Source organism: Bos indicus x Bos taurus, chromosome 10 (assembly GCF_003369695.1).
Source record: "Bos indicus x Bos taurus breed Angus x Brahman F1 hybrid chromosome 10, Bos_hybrid_MaternalHap_v2.0, whole genome shotgun sequence".
NCBI lineage: Eukaryota > Metazoa > Chordata > Mammalia > Artiodactyla > Bovidae > Bos > Bos indicus x Bos taurus.
In genome coordinates this window covers 9,767,247-9,783,884 of record NC_040085.1, presented here as the reverse complement: position 1 = coordinate 9,783,884, position 16,638 = coordinate 9,767,247, and the positions used below count along the sequence as shown (strand labels likewise).

Genomic DNA, 16,638 nt, shown 5'->3' with positions numbered 1-16,638 from the left:
ATTAAATTTGGATTCAAAAAATTTTTTAATTTATTTATTTGGGGGCCACACTACACAGCATGAGGGATCTTGGTTCCCTGACCAGGGACTCAAATCATGCCCTCTACAGTGGAAACCTGGAGTCCTAACCACTAGACTGCCAGGGAATTCCCTAGAAAAGGTTTGTAAGAGTAATACTGATACTGGTATGTAAATTGGGATAACCTTTCTAGATAATAATATGGCAATGTTTAATTTTTTTAAGGTCTTAGCTTTTGACTAAACATTTTTATTCTTATCCTAAGAAAATAATCAAGTATGGAGAAACATTTCTGCACAAAGATTTTCTTCAGTGTTCTCCGAAGAGGAAAAAAATATTCAATAATTGGGAATGGTTAAATCATTACACATTCATTCAACAGAATTTTATGCTGCTATTAAAAATTCAGTTTTGAAGCAATTTTAACAAAGTAGGAAAATTTTATTATATAAATTCATGATAGGAGGATAAATAGTATACAAATGAGTCAATATATTCATGGAATGAGGAAGACTGTGTACCATTATGTTAGTTAAGCTTATATTTGAGCTGAAGCATTAGATTTTGTGTTTTGCATTTCTCCAAGTATTTAAAATGAGTCCCTAGAAACCTATAAAATTAGGCGGGGAAAAACAAGCTATACACACACACATTCTTAAGTTTATAATACTGCAAAACTGATGTGATATTTAAACAGATGAAATAAAACTTTCTAATTAATAACATTTATGAAAGCTGATGAGAACCTAACTCAAATTACTAAGTATCATTAAGATCACTCCTACTATACAATAAGCACTACCAGCTAGGTTATTTTTTAATCAATAAAAAAGAAGACTCTGGACTATTATATAGTACAACATGAACAAAAATCAAATTCTATCAAACAAGGTTAACAATGTAATTATGAGTTAAATTGTAATAATACTTATTTTATTACAAACAAGAATATCCCTGGAAGAAAAAACTGATTAAACATATAACATCTAAATTAATAAATAAAACCAAACTTTCCCTTTAAAAGAACTGAATCTGCTAGTGGGAAGAAACAGTAATTATTAATGGATGGGTTAACTGTAATTTCTCAGACATTAATCTGTATAGTTTCAAATGGAGATTGAGTTTACCTCGAAAGATTATTTCCACTACTCCACCACTACTGCCCCCAAGAAAATAAAAAATCTCATAAGCTCACCTTTCTGCTTAGCACTCTTCAGTAGGATACCACTGCTTTAAGTTCAAATTCCTTATATTAGTTATAAGATCCTCCATGATATGGTCCCTGCTTTCACTCCCGACTCCTTCCTTCTCTCTTGCTTCCCAGGCTCCGGCCCAGTGGTTTGCAAAGTGTGATCCTGGAACCACAACATCTCCACTACCTGTGAACATGTAAGAACTCCAAATTCCTGAGCCGCACTCCTTCCAGGAGATTCATACTCACACTACAGCTTGAAAAACATGCTTTAACCCTCCTGAATTGTCTGCAGATTCCCAAATCTATCCTGCTCTCCCTCTGCAAATGCAGCTCCCCACCTACAGTGCTTTTACCCCATTCCCTGCTGAGTATCTCATCCACCTTGTTTCCTACTCATCTTTCAAGCCTTAGCTAAGAAATCACTTCAAAAGAGAACTGAAAGCTTCCCCAAAATTAGAAAAATATTTCTCATGATCTCTTTTATTACCATAGGGGCTCTCATTTGCATTCTTCACCAACTAAAGCCATTTCTAAAATTACTCCCTGGTAGCTTAGATGGTAAAGAACCTGCCTGCAATGTGGGAGACTTGGGTTCAATCCCTGGGTCAAGTAGATCCCCTGGAGAAGGGAATGGCTACCTACTCCAGTATTCTTGCCTGGAGAATTCCATGGACAGAGGAGCCTGGCGGGCTACAGTCCTTGGGTCTCAAAGAGTTGGACACGACTGAGCGACTAAGCACGCACATAATCAAAGAAAGCCTTTACTTGACATATCCCAAAACATAACTTATGCATTCATATAAATGATTTCAAACTGTATAGAATAGTAAAATATATATATATATGCACACACACACACATATATATATAATATATACACACATATATATAAAATACATATAGTAGAACCAAATTGTTGAAAAGAAATGACATTTTAATGTTGAGAAAATAAAAAACTGTCAACCAGTTCTGAAACTCACACCTTAAAATTAACTATTTTAAATTTTCTCTTTTCTGGATATATTTCACCCATCTTCTGGAAAAGGGGCAGCAACTAATAAACAATATGGTTTTTAAAAAAGTTAACTGAAAGGAAAGAGAAATGTGTAGAATCTGGACAAAGTTAAGTGCTACATGTTTTATGTCAGATGTAAGAACAAAAATATGGACCAGAAGCTGTTCTCCAACATTTTTTAATAAGTTTGAGATCATCTTACAGTACATGATTAGTCAATAATTTATCTTCAATCATGTAATGATCATCTAGTATGTGCTAGATGCTTCTGCCTGCAAGTAGGAGACCTGGGTTCAATCCTTGGATCAGGAAGTTCCTCTGGAGAAAGGAATGGCAACCCACTCCAGTATTCTTACCTGGAGAATCCCAAGGACAGAAGGATCTGCAGGCTACTGTCCATGGGGCTGTAAAGAGTCAGACACGACTGAGCAACTAACACACTTTCACTTTTCAGCATGTGCTAAGGACCACACGGAATTAAGAATTTTATGTGAAGATGTATCTATCTTTCTATATATGGGCTCCCTGGGGGCTCAGTGGTAAAGAATCTGCCTGTCAATGCAGGAGATGTGGGTTCAAGCCCTGGGTCAGGAAGATCCCCTGAAGAAGGAAATAGCAACCCACTCCAGTATTCTTGCCTGGGAAATCCCATGGACAGAGGAGACTGGTGGGCTAGAGTCCATGGGTTGCAAAAGAGTTGGACACAGCTTAGTGACTAAATAACAACAGCACTATACACACACACACACACACACAGAAAGGTTAACTATTTTAGATAAGAAATGAATCTTTATGTCCACAAAAAGATAGGTACAAAATTGTTCTTAGAAGCTTTGTTCCTAGAAGTTAAAACCTGAAAATAGCCCAAATGTCTATAAACAGTACAACAACAACATATATGTACATATACATATATATTCATACAATAGAATGCTACACAGCAATGAAAAAGAATGAAGTCCTGCTAACTTAAAAAATGATTTGGTTCCATTTATACGAAGTTTGCTGCTGTTGCTGCTAAGTCACTTCAGTCAAGAAAAGCAAAACTAATCTATTGTGATAGAAGTCAGAATAGTGGTTACCTTTGGGAAGTACTGACTAGGAGGAATAAGAAAAATTGCTAAGGTCATAGAAGTATTCTATACTTGTTCTTGGTGATTACACAATGACATATGTAGACGTTCTTATATCATGATTTATATACTGTATACAATTTAAGTATTAGGAAAAAAAAATTTTTAATGGAAAAGAAAGTTCCTCTTGCTCCATGCCAGCCAGCAAGAAAGAGGGAGGTTAGATCAAACAATCTTACTGCTTTAAAGTTTGATTGTTGTTTTCATTTAACAAATATGTGAGCAGCTACTTTGTAACAGGTAACATTCTGGGTGCTGGGGATAAAATGGGTAAAAATCCCTGCCCTCATGGATCTTATGTTATAGTAGGGGATATATAGTAGAAAGATAATAAAAACACAAAGTATGTGGGACTGCTGCTGCTACTGCTAAGTCACTTCAGTCGTGTCCAACTCTGTGCGACCCCGTGGACTGCAGCCCACCAGGCTCCTCTGTCCATGGGATTTTCCAGGCAAGAGTACTGGAATGGGTGGCCATTGCCTTCTCCATGTGGGACTCCAGGAAAGCATAAAAAAAGACACAAAGCAAGGAAAAGGGATAGAAGGGTATGCATGGGAGGGATGCTGTAATTTTAACAAGGCAGACTTTTACAGAAGGGGTGATACCTTAATTCAGACCTGAAGGAAGGAAGGGAGGGAGACATACAGATATCTGGAAGAATATGTTCCAGGCCTTCCGAAACAACAAGGAGGCCACTGCAGCTGAAGGGATGTGAACATGGGTTACACTAAAAAAAAAAAATTACACACACACACACGGCCAGATATTCTTTTCCTTAGTCTTTCCCTCCAACTCTTCATTTAAACACTAACTTAAACCAAATCTTTTCTACATAGAAACTTCTACAACCACTAGCGCAGTCCACATTTACCTTCTTCTGAGCTTCTGGAGTTGCATCTTTATATACTGCATTGCAGTTAAATACTTACTGCCTCCCACTCCCAATAAACTAAGCCTCTTCAAGGCATTGACTAGATTTTATGCTTTTCTGTATCCCTATTAGTTACATGGTTGGCATGTAAACAGTTACTGGTTATTAGGCTGCTGCTAATAACTTGATCAGGGAGATCAGTAAGCTATGAATATATTTTTGAAAAGAAAAAAGAGGAAGGAAAGAAACCAAGTCTAGGGAACTATGTGAGTGAAGAGGCAATGAGATGTCTCCATGTGTCATGATCCAAAGTCAGGATTTTCTCTGAGCCATGTCCTTAAGACTCTGAGATCCTTATCATCATTTTTCTGAAAGCCACTCTAGGCTTTTTTCCTTGGCCTTGGGAGTGGGAGGGTGGGGCGAGAATCAGGCACTTGTTTTTCTTTCAAATAATAGTTTTACAACACCAATGGTCATAACAAGCTTAATAACAACAACAAATCTTAACCAAGTACAAAGCTGTGTGATCTTGAATAAGTCATTTAACTATTCTCGTGTATGTCAGTTTCCTCACATGTTAACTCTAAGAGCTGGATTAAGTGGTCTCTAAACTCCAATCAATTTCAAATGTTCTACTTCAGCTTTTTTTCAAAAAAGCTGAATGGATAAACCTTATAATCTACTTCTTAAATTTATAAAATGAGTAAAATATCTATTAATAGTTATAAATACACTAAGAATTCATATACAGAAAGCAATGTAGTATTTTTTTTTTTAGTTTAAAGGACAATTACTTTACAAAGTTTTGTTGTTTTCTGCCAAGTATCAACATGAATCAATGTAGTATTTCTAAAAAGCACAGAAACTGGATTTAGACAGACCTGGAGCTAGTTATAGCCTGCTTCTTAACTTCTTGAGAAAATTAAATTTTTAGGATTTGTTTTGAGAATGAAAGGTAATGTATGTAAAGTGAAAGTGTGAAAGTGTTCATTGCTCAGTTATGTCTGACTCTGTGCAACCCCATGGACTGCAGCCTGCCAGACAGACTTCTATGTCCATGGGATTCTCCAGGCAAGAATACTGGAGTGGGTTGCCATGCCCTCCTTCAAGGGATTGAACCCTGGTCTTCAGCATTGCAGGCAGATTGTTTACCGTTTGAGCTACCCAGGAAGCCCAATGTATATAAAGAAACTATTAAACCAACATAAAAACCCATATACATCAGCAACAATCATTTCCTGTACAGAAAGCAGAAATGGTAAAATATCCACCAAATCACTGATGTACAAGATCTGAAATACTGAAATCAGTTCACAACTCTCCTAGCAATTGCCTTCTCCCCTAGCAATTTTAGATATTGTGATTAGTGTTCGCCTCAAAATTCTGCATGACTTTTCTGCAAGTTTAACAGTTAACACCTAACTCCTACAGTGCTGGTAACCTCTCTTCTTAAATATGAGGGTAAGCACTATAGACCTAATATTAGTTTGCAGTCATAGGGGCAAGAGAACAAGATAATTTAGAAAGCCCAACGTTTTAGAAAAATAGGGCAATACTGAGATCTGCAATTAATTCAGACATTCAGAGTTCAAATCTGTGATGGGAGCCAATTGTGTAAAATAAGCAATAGATATTCAATAAATAATGAGACAAATGTGTGTGTGCGTGCATGCATGCATGCTCAATCGTGTCCAACTCTTTGTGACCCCATGAACTATAGCCCACCAGGCTCCTCTGTCCATGGAATTTTCCAGGCAAAAATACTGGAACAGGTTGCCATTTCCTACTCTAGGGGATCTTTCTGACCCAGGGATTGAACCCACATTTCTTGTGTCTTCTGTATTGGCAGGTGGATTCTTTACCACTGTGCTACCTGGGAAGCCCCAGTAAGACAAATATACACCTGCTTTTGAGTCCTGGAAGAGAGACACATACGTAATTACAGCATACTAATAAACAAAGGGAAAGAATGAACAAAACATAGTAAATAACTCAGTGGGGCTGGAAGAGGGAGGACCAGAGCACACAGAAGAGTCAAAAAGTAGGTAGCACTTAAGTTATATCTTGAAAAATCGGTAGACTGTCAGCAAGATAGGAGAAGGAAAGGCATTCTGAGTAGGAGGGAGAATATATAAGAAGGTTCTGAGTTAGGAAACGGTATGGCTCTTTCAGTAAACTGATGGTATTAATACAGTTGGAGCTTGAGATGTATGATGGTAGAAATACAGGAGATGAGCCAGATGATGAAGAGCCTTGTAACCATAGAACTAAATACTGTAGTTAAGGGAGAAGTATGTTTTAAGAAAAAAACACTGAACATATTTGCATTTTAGAAAAATTACCTTGGCAGTAGTGTAAAAGGGGTCACTAGAGACCTCATTCTATGCACAGAATTAAATAAGGACATTACATTATCATAGAGATACTCCATTACAGAACCAGGGATCAGAAAGAAAAATAATAGATAAAATTTAGCTTTAACAGATAAAGCTAAATTATCAAAAGAAAGTCATTTACCTTCATGAATGTATATTCTTGAATTAAATAGTTCCTATATATCTTAAAAAAGAAGAGGTCTAAAATTAGGTATGATAAATAAAAATTACATGGAACTAGTTGTACCCTGGGAACTAGCGACTCTTATAGCATCTATCGGTTTTTGTACATGTAATATTGTAGATCTGCAATATAAAAACCATGGAATATAAACCCTGGCATTAGAGTTTATATTGATTACTGACAGGGACTGCTCTTTCTTTCATTTTATATGTATGGAAACTGAGGCCCTGAAAGACTAAGGAATTATCCAAGATCATATGGTTAGTAGCACAGTTTGAGACCAGAATTTCATGTCTTATGATTTTCTTTCTAGAAACTGGCTTGCTGCTGCTGCTGCTGCTGCTGCTAAGTCGCTTCAGTCGTGTCCGACTCTGTGTGACCCCAGAGACGGCAGCCCACCAGGCTCCCTCGTCCCTGGGATTCTCCAGGCAAGAATACTTGAGTGGGTTGCCATTTCCTTCTCCAATGCATAAAAGTGAAAAGTGGAAGTGAAGTCGCCCAGTCATGTCTGACTCTTAGTGACCCCACGGACTGCAGCCTACCAGGCTCCTCCGTCCATGGGATTTGCCAGGCAAGAGTACTGGAGTGGGGTGCCATTGCCTTCTCCGAGAAACTGGTTTAGTATGTCTCATTTATGACTTAAGAATTTTGAATGATAATCCAAAAGACATTCTGGTATTATCATTTTTTAGCAGTGTAATAATGAATTACAAAACTATTTTTATGCTTCATATCCCTCACAAGAAAACATATCTATTAGATGTTCGTATGTCTGACCAAAAAAAAAAAAATCCCATCCTGAAACCTGTGCCAAAATAAAAGACCTGCTGCCCCACCACAGCAGGAGGGGGCACAACAAAAATACAACTTTTTCTTCTCGAGAGTCTAAAAAAAGACTTTTAAGAAGTTTTTTTAGAAAGAAAAGAAATTTAAAATAAAGGCCAAAGATTAATTTATCTTCATACAATTAAAGATCCAACATCTTTAACATGTTTTAACATTTTATTTGGGCTTTAGTCTTTTTTCTTATTCTGTTGTGTTCCCCTCCCCATCCCATTCCTATAATTTTAGATAACTGAAATACATTTTTCCTTCACTAGTACACACAGAAGTGGCAACACTGACAAAAAGCCTGTGCGACATTTCACAAATCTGCACGGTGACCAAAATGTTTTAATTTCCAGACTTCTCTAATTAACACCTAAGTAATGTCTGCTCATTGAAATAAATTCAAATAGTATAAAAGCACATAATTCCAGTAAAGAATCCGCCTGCAATTTAGGAGACCTGGGTTTGATCTCTGGGTTGGGAAGATTCCCTGGAGGAGGGCATGGCAACCCACCCACTCTAGTATTCTTGCCTGGAGAATCCCATGGATGGAGGAGCCTGGTGGACTATGGTCCATGGTGTCCCAAAGAGTCGGACAAGACTGAGTGACTAAGTACAGCACAGCACAGCACATATAATTAATAACTCCTTTCCATGTCTTTGCAACTCTCTCCTAAAGAATTCCCCAAACACTTTTAAGTTTGATGTTTATCCTTACAGATTGTATGCTTATATAACAGAGGATGCTAATAGCAGTTATATTATCGGGGGTTAACGTTTTTTAAGTGAGCTGAACCCCAAAACTATCCTATTTCTCTCTTATCAGCATCTCAATTATTTTATGTATTTGTTGTCTCTTTCTCTTGATACAGGTTTATGAGAGCTGTAAATCACTGTACATGGAGGTACACACCACGCTGTGACACCTAGCAGATAATCAAATACTTGTTGATCAGTATGTTTACTTAGAAATTATGAAAGCAGCCTTTTTAAAAAGTTACTGAAATCCACTTAATTTATCATTGGCTTTCAAAAATAATGGGGAAACAAAGGTCTGCTTAGGGTTTTTTTGGTTGTGATTCCTATCAAGCATCTGCTCAACTGATCAGTTTTGATAGTTACAAAAGTCAAACAGGCATTTTGATTTAATTTACAACCAAAACAAATACTAAACTAAAACAAAACCCCAAAACACTTAAACTTTTCAGAGTTATATATTGCTATATAGAATTCCCTGTTTTTTTCCCTTTAATTTTTAAATTTATCTATTTATGGCTGCACTGGGTCTTCACTGCTGTACATGTGCTTTCTCTAGTCACGGTGAGCAGGGGCTAGTCTTCACTGTGGTGCGAGGGCTTCCCATCGCATTGGCTTCTCTTGTTGCACAGCACAGGCTCTAGGAGAGTGGTCTCAGCAGTTGTGGCGCATGGGCTTGGTTGCAGGTCTTCCGGGATGGAACCTATGTCCCTTGCATTGGCAGGTGGCTTCTTAACCACTGGACCACCAGGGAAGCTGCCTTGTTTTTTAAAATGATTATAAAAGTCAAGAATTAAATATATTATCACTAATGTTTCTGGTTCTAAGATCAAAAGAAATATCATTAAAAGAAAACTGCCACTCAAAAAAAAAAAAAGATTAAAGCAAGCAAAATTTTCTGCCTTGCCATACTCAAATTTGTCTGTTTATCCCAAATTACAGAATTACTATAAGTACAGGTTCCATCAAATCAAGCCACATCAGACTTGATTTACAGGCCTCTATGATAAAGGAGCTATCTAACCAGGGGAACTGTCAAGCTAAAGCAGACTTTCTGACTTAAAGAAAAAAAAAAGAACATATGCATGTATACAGGTCATTTTATTTGAATTCCATCTAAGTTTGGGCTAGTTACCAAGGACTCTGCATATGAGTCAAGACTAACTGTATACAATAAAACCGTTAAGCAGGATTCTTTAAAAAGTGTTCTGTTAGCCATCCTTACAGGTCTCAAACCACGGTTTTGCAAAGCTCTAGCTTTGGAACTTCGAATTTCAATGCGTTACTTGGAGGCTGAACTTGAACCGATTCCTCTACACAAATGCTTTTCAAACGACAGAGAGAAGCCAGAACACACTTTCCAGCATACCTGACTGCCTAACACTCGGGCAGGACTTCAGGACAGACCTAATAATGCAGGATCAGCAAAGTGGACCCTAACCTAGGAAAGGAAGCCAAAACCCCACAGCCTTCTCTATCCTCAGTGGCTTCCACGCTCACCCGGAGGACATTCGCCGCCTTAAGAACCTACAAGTCTACATGCCCACTTAAGGTGTTGTCTGCCACTCTGGTTCCCAGAGGAGAGAAATCAGCACGCCCCCACAGGGATCCCGGGGCAGAGAGAAGAAAACTGCAGAACAATCCCACTATTTCTCCAACTAGGCAACAACACGAATCAATCCTTCAACTAAGCATTGAGTAAATCTCATCTAGAAAGAGATCTGTTCCAGGATGCTGACCAGCCACAGACTGTGAACTCGAGATGTCACCAGAGTTCCCTTCCCGCCACGAGCCGATCCAGAGCCTGCAGAGCCGCGCCCTCCCTTCGAGATCTCCCGGGGACCCGCTAACTCGCCCTGTCGCCCCCGAAAAAACTGGGGACCATGCCAAGTTACCGCCCCCCTCTGGGCAAACTAGAAACCCCAATAAAGACGCTGGTCTCCGCCGTAAACCCTTCCGCCCCCAGCAGCCCACCAAGGCGGTCCCGGCCCCTGCAGGACGCAGATACACCGCCCTCCCGCCCGAAGACCCCGATAAACAGACAGAACCCCAATACACTGCTTCTTTATCCCAGGAATGTGAGAAAAGAAGCCCACTCCTGCTCAAAGTACCCCCAAGACCCCGTACATCTGCCCCTTCAGAGACCTAGGACCTTGCTAAAACTGAATCCTCTGTCCCTAAAAGAGCCTGAGACCGCGATAAAAGGACCCCTTGTCCCGGAACCCCGCTATACCACCTCAAGGATCCTGGTAAATCTCCTTCGACCCCAAAGACCCGGGACCCAAACCGCTGCCACCCAGCCGAACCCCAAGCCGGAAGAGACCTCAGACCCCCAATAAACCGCCTCCTAACACGGAGAAGCCCTGGCACCCGCTTCACCGTCCTTGGGCGTCCGCACCCGGATCCCACCCCACCGCGTCCTCGCCCTCCTCACTCCGAACCCCGCCAAGCCTCGCGCACACCAGGCAGCGCCGCGCTGCCCGCGGAGCCGCCCCCGTCAGGAGCCCGCCTGCCCCGGTTGCTCCGTGTCCCCGCTCCCCGACCGCTCCTCAGCGGAGACGCGCTCCGGGCTTCCTCACCTGGGCAGCGTCGTAGGGCAAGCGGACCGGGGAACCCTGAGGAAGAGAAGGAGGCGGCAGAGAAGGGGCGGCCCAGGCCTGCGTCTGCCGCAGCTCCAACCCCTCCGCGAGGAAGCGCTTGTGTGAGGAGATCCCTCCCGCTCCGCGCGCAGCTTGGAGACAGAGCCACAGCCGTACCCGCCGCTCTTCCCGCGAGATCCCAGCCACAGAGTGGGGCGGGGCCACGGCGAGGGGCGGATGCAGTGAATCGAGTGACAACTCTGAGAGCCTGTTGGCGGCAGCGTGGGAGGCGGGACTTAGAGCCTAATACTACCAATCGCAAAATAGGAAAGGTGATTCTCCCACCGCTTCTTCTCTCCCCCGCCCCGCATCAATAAACTAGGGGCAAGATCAGTGACATTTAAGTAGTCAGGGGCAGAGCTTGGGAAGGAATCTTGGATGGAGAATCTTGGCTTCTGTCTAGTCCTAGTCAGGCTCCGTAGATCTATCTGGTTAGGAAAGAAGGTGGTTTTCACACTGCCGTGAGCTGAAGCGCTATTACTCTTGGTTACAGCGCGGCCTGAAGTGCTTAAGAGGCACACTTCTTCCTGGTTGAAGGCGCACCCTCCTCGGGTTACCCAGGTCTAAACCTGTTTTTCCCCCTCTCTGGGCCTCTCCTCCCTTTCCACCTCTAACAGGGCGCCATTGTTGAGATGCCCGTGTTTTCTCAACCCCTGCTCGGGTCGTCTGGTCTGACAAAAGACTCCCTTCCGACTGGTGTTTATTTATACTGAAAGCCTTCTAGAAGAGTAAAAAGTAAATCTCACTGAGTCATCGTTATAACAAATTCCAAAATTACATGAAAAGTTGTATCTCTGTGGACACCAGTGTCTGGCACACTCAGGGCACTGAATAAATGTAGAAAGAAAGACTGAAGAATATGATATTTAAATACAGTCTTCTCTCAATATCCTGAGGTGTTTGTTCCAGATATTTGCAGCTACTAAAATAGTGGACGCTCAAGTCCTTCGTGTAAAAATGACTGTAGTATTTGCATATAACCTATCGCCTATATACTTTAAATTGTCTCTAGATTACTTATAATACCTGCTGCTGCTGCTAAGTCGCTTCAGTCGTGTCCGACTCTGTGCGACCCTATAGACGGCAGCCCACCAGGCTCCCCCGTCCCTGGGATTCTCCAGGCAAGAACACTGGAGTGGGTTGCCATTTCCTTCTCCAATGCATGAAAATGAAAAGTGAAAGTGAAGTTGCTCAGTGGTGTCCGAATGTAAATACTATGTAAATAGTTGCTGCTGCAACGTTTTAGAACTTTTCTGGAATTTTTTCCCTGAATATCATGATTGATTGAATCCACAGATACGGTGACCAACTATGTAAGAAATCTTAGACCTGCTCCAGAAAATTCAGGCTTTCCTAGCCTTTCCTCCATAGTGACAGCCAATTTCTTCACCCTTAAGTCCAGTCTCTTGATTAGGACGTCTGTCCTATAGTCTGCATTCATTCCCTTTACCACAAGTCCTTTCACTTGATCAAGGTTAATCCCTGCACCTGTGCCCCGGATGGCCGCCATTCCCAGATTTTAATTAATCAAACTATCCTTTCCCTGATATCACTGTTCCCCTCTAATCTAGCTCTTTTTTCCCACAGACACATTTGTTCCATCCTTTGCACAGAACAAAACAACCCAACATCCTCTGCCTTTTCAGATAACTCTTTAAATTGACTTTGTTGTCTTTACTTTTCATCTCTTATTTTCCCTACTGCAATGCTGTTTACACCCACACAATGGGCTGATCTTTCAGTAGTCACAAAGGACCTCATTTCTCTTTCTATTTTGGGGCATCTTTCCCAATGACCACTCTGCAGCCTTTTGACAATGCCAGCCATCTCCTCCTTGGTTACTTGCCTAACTACTTTCTCCAGATTCTTTAGCTACTCTTCTGTTTGTTTGTTTGTTTTTTGGATACTCTTTCCTCGTTTAAAAACTGTTGCATATTGGCATCTGCTTATAGCTATATACCTTGTACATGAAAAGAAAAATGGCTTCCACACACAGTTCCACACTTTGAGTGTCAATGAGTGGTTCAGAAACAAGCTGTTAGAAGAATCCAGAGGAGGAAACATGACTGTGAGGCTGGGTGTTTAAATAGTAGTTGGCCTATACAAATGCAGAGCAGAAGCAAAGGTTTTTCAGAGAAAATAGAGTGAACCTGAGCACAGAGGAGAGGATGTAGGCCAAGCCTGGATCTGAGTGGACCAGACTGGCCCACAGAGGATTCCTGCAGAAGAGTAGTGGAAGGTAAGTTTAGGGAAGAACCAATAGTAAAAGGCCTTAAAAAACCAGGCCAAGCTAATTCAACTTGATTCTGTATCAAATGAGATACCAGAGCCAACCCTAGCAGTTGTAGGGCTTACAAAAGTCTACACAAGGGGGCTCACATATCAAATGTCTAAATAGTATGAAAAGTTATAAAACAAGCTAACAAACTATAAATTTAACATATATATGCCTAGTTGCTCAGTTGTGTCTGACTCTTTGCAACCCCATTGACTTTAGCCTGCCAGCTTTCCTTGTCCTTGGGATTTTCCAGGCAAGAATACTGGAGTGGGTTGCCATTTCCTACTCCAGATACGTACGTTTTGTGTGTGTGTGTGTGTGTGTGTGTGCATATATATATATATATATATATGTATCAGTTCAGTTCAGTTGTTCAGTCACTCAGTCGTGTCCGACTCTTTGCAACCCCATGGACTGCAGCACACCAGGCTTCCCTGCTGCTGCTGCTGCTGCTGCTAAGTTGCTTCAGTCGTGTCCGACTCTGTGCGACCCCATAGACGGCAGCCCACCAGGCTCTGCCGTCCCTGGGATTCTCCAGGCAAGAACACTGGAGTGGGTTGCCATTGCCTTCTCCATTGTGAGAAAGTGAAAAGTGAAAGTGAAGTCACTCAGTCTCGTCCGACTCGTAGCAATCCCATGGACTGCAGCCTACCAGGCTCCTCCATCCATGGGATTTTCCAGGCAAGAGGACTGAAGTGGCGTGCCATTGCCTTCTCCGCCAGGTTTCCCTATCCATCACCAGCTCCTGGAGCTCACTCAAACTCATGTCCATCAAGTCAGTGATGCCATCCAACCATCTCATCCTCTGTCGTCCCCTTCTCCTCCCACTTTCAGTCTTTCCCAGCATCAGGGTCTTTTCCAGTGAGTGAGTTCTTCACATCAGGTGGCCAAAGTATTGGCATTTCAGCTTCAGCATCAGTCCTTCCAATGAATATTCAGAAGTGATTTTCCTTTAGGATTGACTAGTTGGATCTCCTTGCAGTCCAAGGGACTCTCAGGAGTCTTCTCCAACACCACAATTCAAAAGCATCAATTCTTCAGCGTTCAGCTTTCTCTGTGATCCACCTCTCACACCCATACATGACTACTGGAAAAACCATAGCCTTGACTAGACGGATCTTTGTTGGCAAAGTAATGTCTCTGCTTTTTAATATGCTATCTAGGCTGGTCATAGCTTTTCTTCCAAGGAGCAAGCATATTTTAATTTCATGGCTGCAATCACCATCTGCAGTGATTTTGGAACCCAAAAAAGGTCTCTCACTGTTTCCCTGTCTATTTTCCATGAAGTGATGGGACTGGATGCCATGATCTTAGTTTTCTGAATGTTGAGTTTTAAGCCAAAATTTTCACTCTCCTCTTACATTTTCATCAAGAGGCCCTTTAGTTCTTCTTTGCTTTCTGCCATAAGGGTGGTGTCATCTGTGTATCTGAGGTTATTGATAGTTCTCCCAGCAATCTTGATTCCACCTTGTGCTTCATCCAGCCCGGCATTTCGCATAATGTTCTCTGCATGTAAGTTAAATAAGCAGGGTGACAATATACACTTGTGTCCTCTGTAGTGAAACTTCAGAGTCTTAACCCCTGGACCACCAGGGAAGTCCTATATATATCTTCCTTTGCCTAGACAAACTTAGCTAACAACTTGGAAGACCATGTCCAAACTTAGGATTCTGGGACTTCTTCTTGGAAAAGAGAGCTGGTCCTCACATAGAGTGGTCTTACCCTCTTTGCCTCCCACAGTTCAGCTGCACACTGCAAAGTAACCCCACTCCACGGGTACCCCAGCCTACATGTCCATGCTCCATTCCCACTTTTCCCTCTATAAAATTGTAATCTCTTAGCCATTTCACACATTGGAGAAGGAAATGGCAATCCACTCCAGTGTTCTTGCCTGGAGAATCCCAGGGACGGGGGAGCCTGGTGGGCTGCCATCTATGGGGTCACACAGAGTCGAACACGACTGAAGCGACTTAGCAGCAGCAGCAGCAGCAGCCATTCCATGAGTCCAGGAGTTTATACTTCAGATCTAGGGGAGGAAGCTCATAAAAGCCCTGGAAGCAGGCTCAGGACCATTGGGGCAGAGAATTTTGCCTTCCAGTTACCTGGAACGAGGTCTAAAGGGGTGAAGTCAGCTGCAGCTGGCTTTGGTTTGAGGGACTCCTGTGTAGGAATACAGCTGGAGAAGGACCAGAGCAGGGCCCCTTAAAAGGAAGCCCCTCCCACCTGCATCTAAGGTGATAGCGGATAGCAGCAGAGCCCCTGCATGTCTTTCGTCGGGCAATGACATATATAGTATATCTGTTTCTTGAAATATAAATCTGTTTATTTTCTATTTCCCACCTCCTCTTGCATTGGTATCTTTCTTAAATGTTGTAATTTTAAAATTAAAATCCAGTTGTGCTGGATCTTCGTTGTTGCATGCAGGCTTTTCTCTAGCTGCAGCGAGTAGGGGCCACTCTCCAGTTGTGGTGCCTGGGTTTTTCATTGCAGTGGCCTCTCTCATTGCAGAGCACAGACTCTAGGGCCCATGGGCTCAGTATTCGTGGTTCCCGGGCTCTAGAGCACAAGTTCAATAGTTGTGGCGTGTAGGCTTTGTTGCTCTGCAGCATGTGGGATCTTGTTGGATGTGAGTGATTCACTTCCAGCAAAGAGAACATGGCAGAATTATTGACAATGTATGATTTCCTAGGTTAGGTCATAAGAGACATTGCAACTTCTTCCTTAGTCTGTCTCTTGGATCACTCACTCTAGAGGAAACCTCTGGAGGAAGTCAGCTACCACGCCATAAGGTTTCAATCAGGGATCGAACCTGTGTCTCCTGCATTGGCAAGTGGATTCTTTACCACTGAGTTGCCATGGAAGCCCTTGCACTGGTATCTTAATGGCAGGAATGTACTGGAAAGAAAACTCTCTCCTTTTGTGGCATCTTCTTTCCAGTGCCTTGTTTCACAAAGTGTACTATTCTATAACTCCCTTATTTATCAGTGTATCAGAAACCTAGATGTCTCTAAATGTGAGAAAAGAGAAAAGCTGTGAAGCACTCTTAGCCTAGATTGGAGCTTGGAATACTCACATTTGACTTCTAAATTAAAATGCTTTGGAAATAGAAGCTCCTGAAGAGGCCCAGTGTGTAGGGTACACAGGCAGGCTGAGTACCAAAAAGGCAGTAAGCCACCACAGACAGGGGCACCCCTCTCACCATCTGTCTTTGTGGCATGATGCTTTGCTCTGTGGCCTCAGAGTCATGCCCTATCCTCGCAACCTCTCCATCTGGTACCAAGTGCTGTACCAGCACATTGTGTGTTAAGAACTGCCAGGGAGCCAGAACCACCATGGTTTCTGTTT

The 16,638-nt window shown here is 42.0% G+C and overlaps 1 protein-coding gene across 2 annotated transcripts in view; it reads right to left on the bottom strand.

Annotated features, from left to right (window-relative positions):
* The window catches only part of GLCE (glucuronic acid epimerase), a 110,070-nt gene extending 98,914 nt beyond the window's left edge, over positions 1–11,156 (bottom strand). Inside the window, exons 1-2 of one of the 2 annotated variants that reach the window (XM_027553070.1) lie at positions 10,956–11,142; positions 1,215–1,398 (exon numbers count right to left, since the gene is read on the bottom strand). The gene's annotated coding sequence lies outside the window, so the exon portion shown is untranslated. Of the gene's footprint in view, positions 1–1,214; positions 1,399–10,955 lie in introns of both variants that reach the window. The other variant, XM_027553069.1, reaches the window with a different exon arrangement.
* Positions 11,157–16,638: the final 5,482 nt, after the last annotated feature.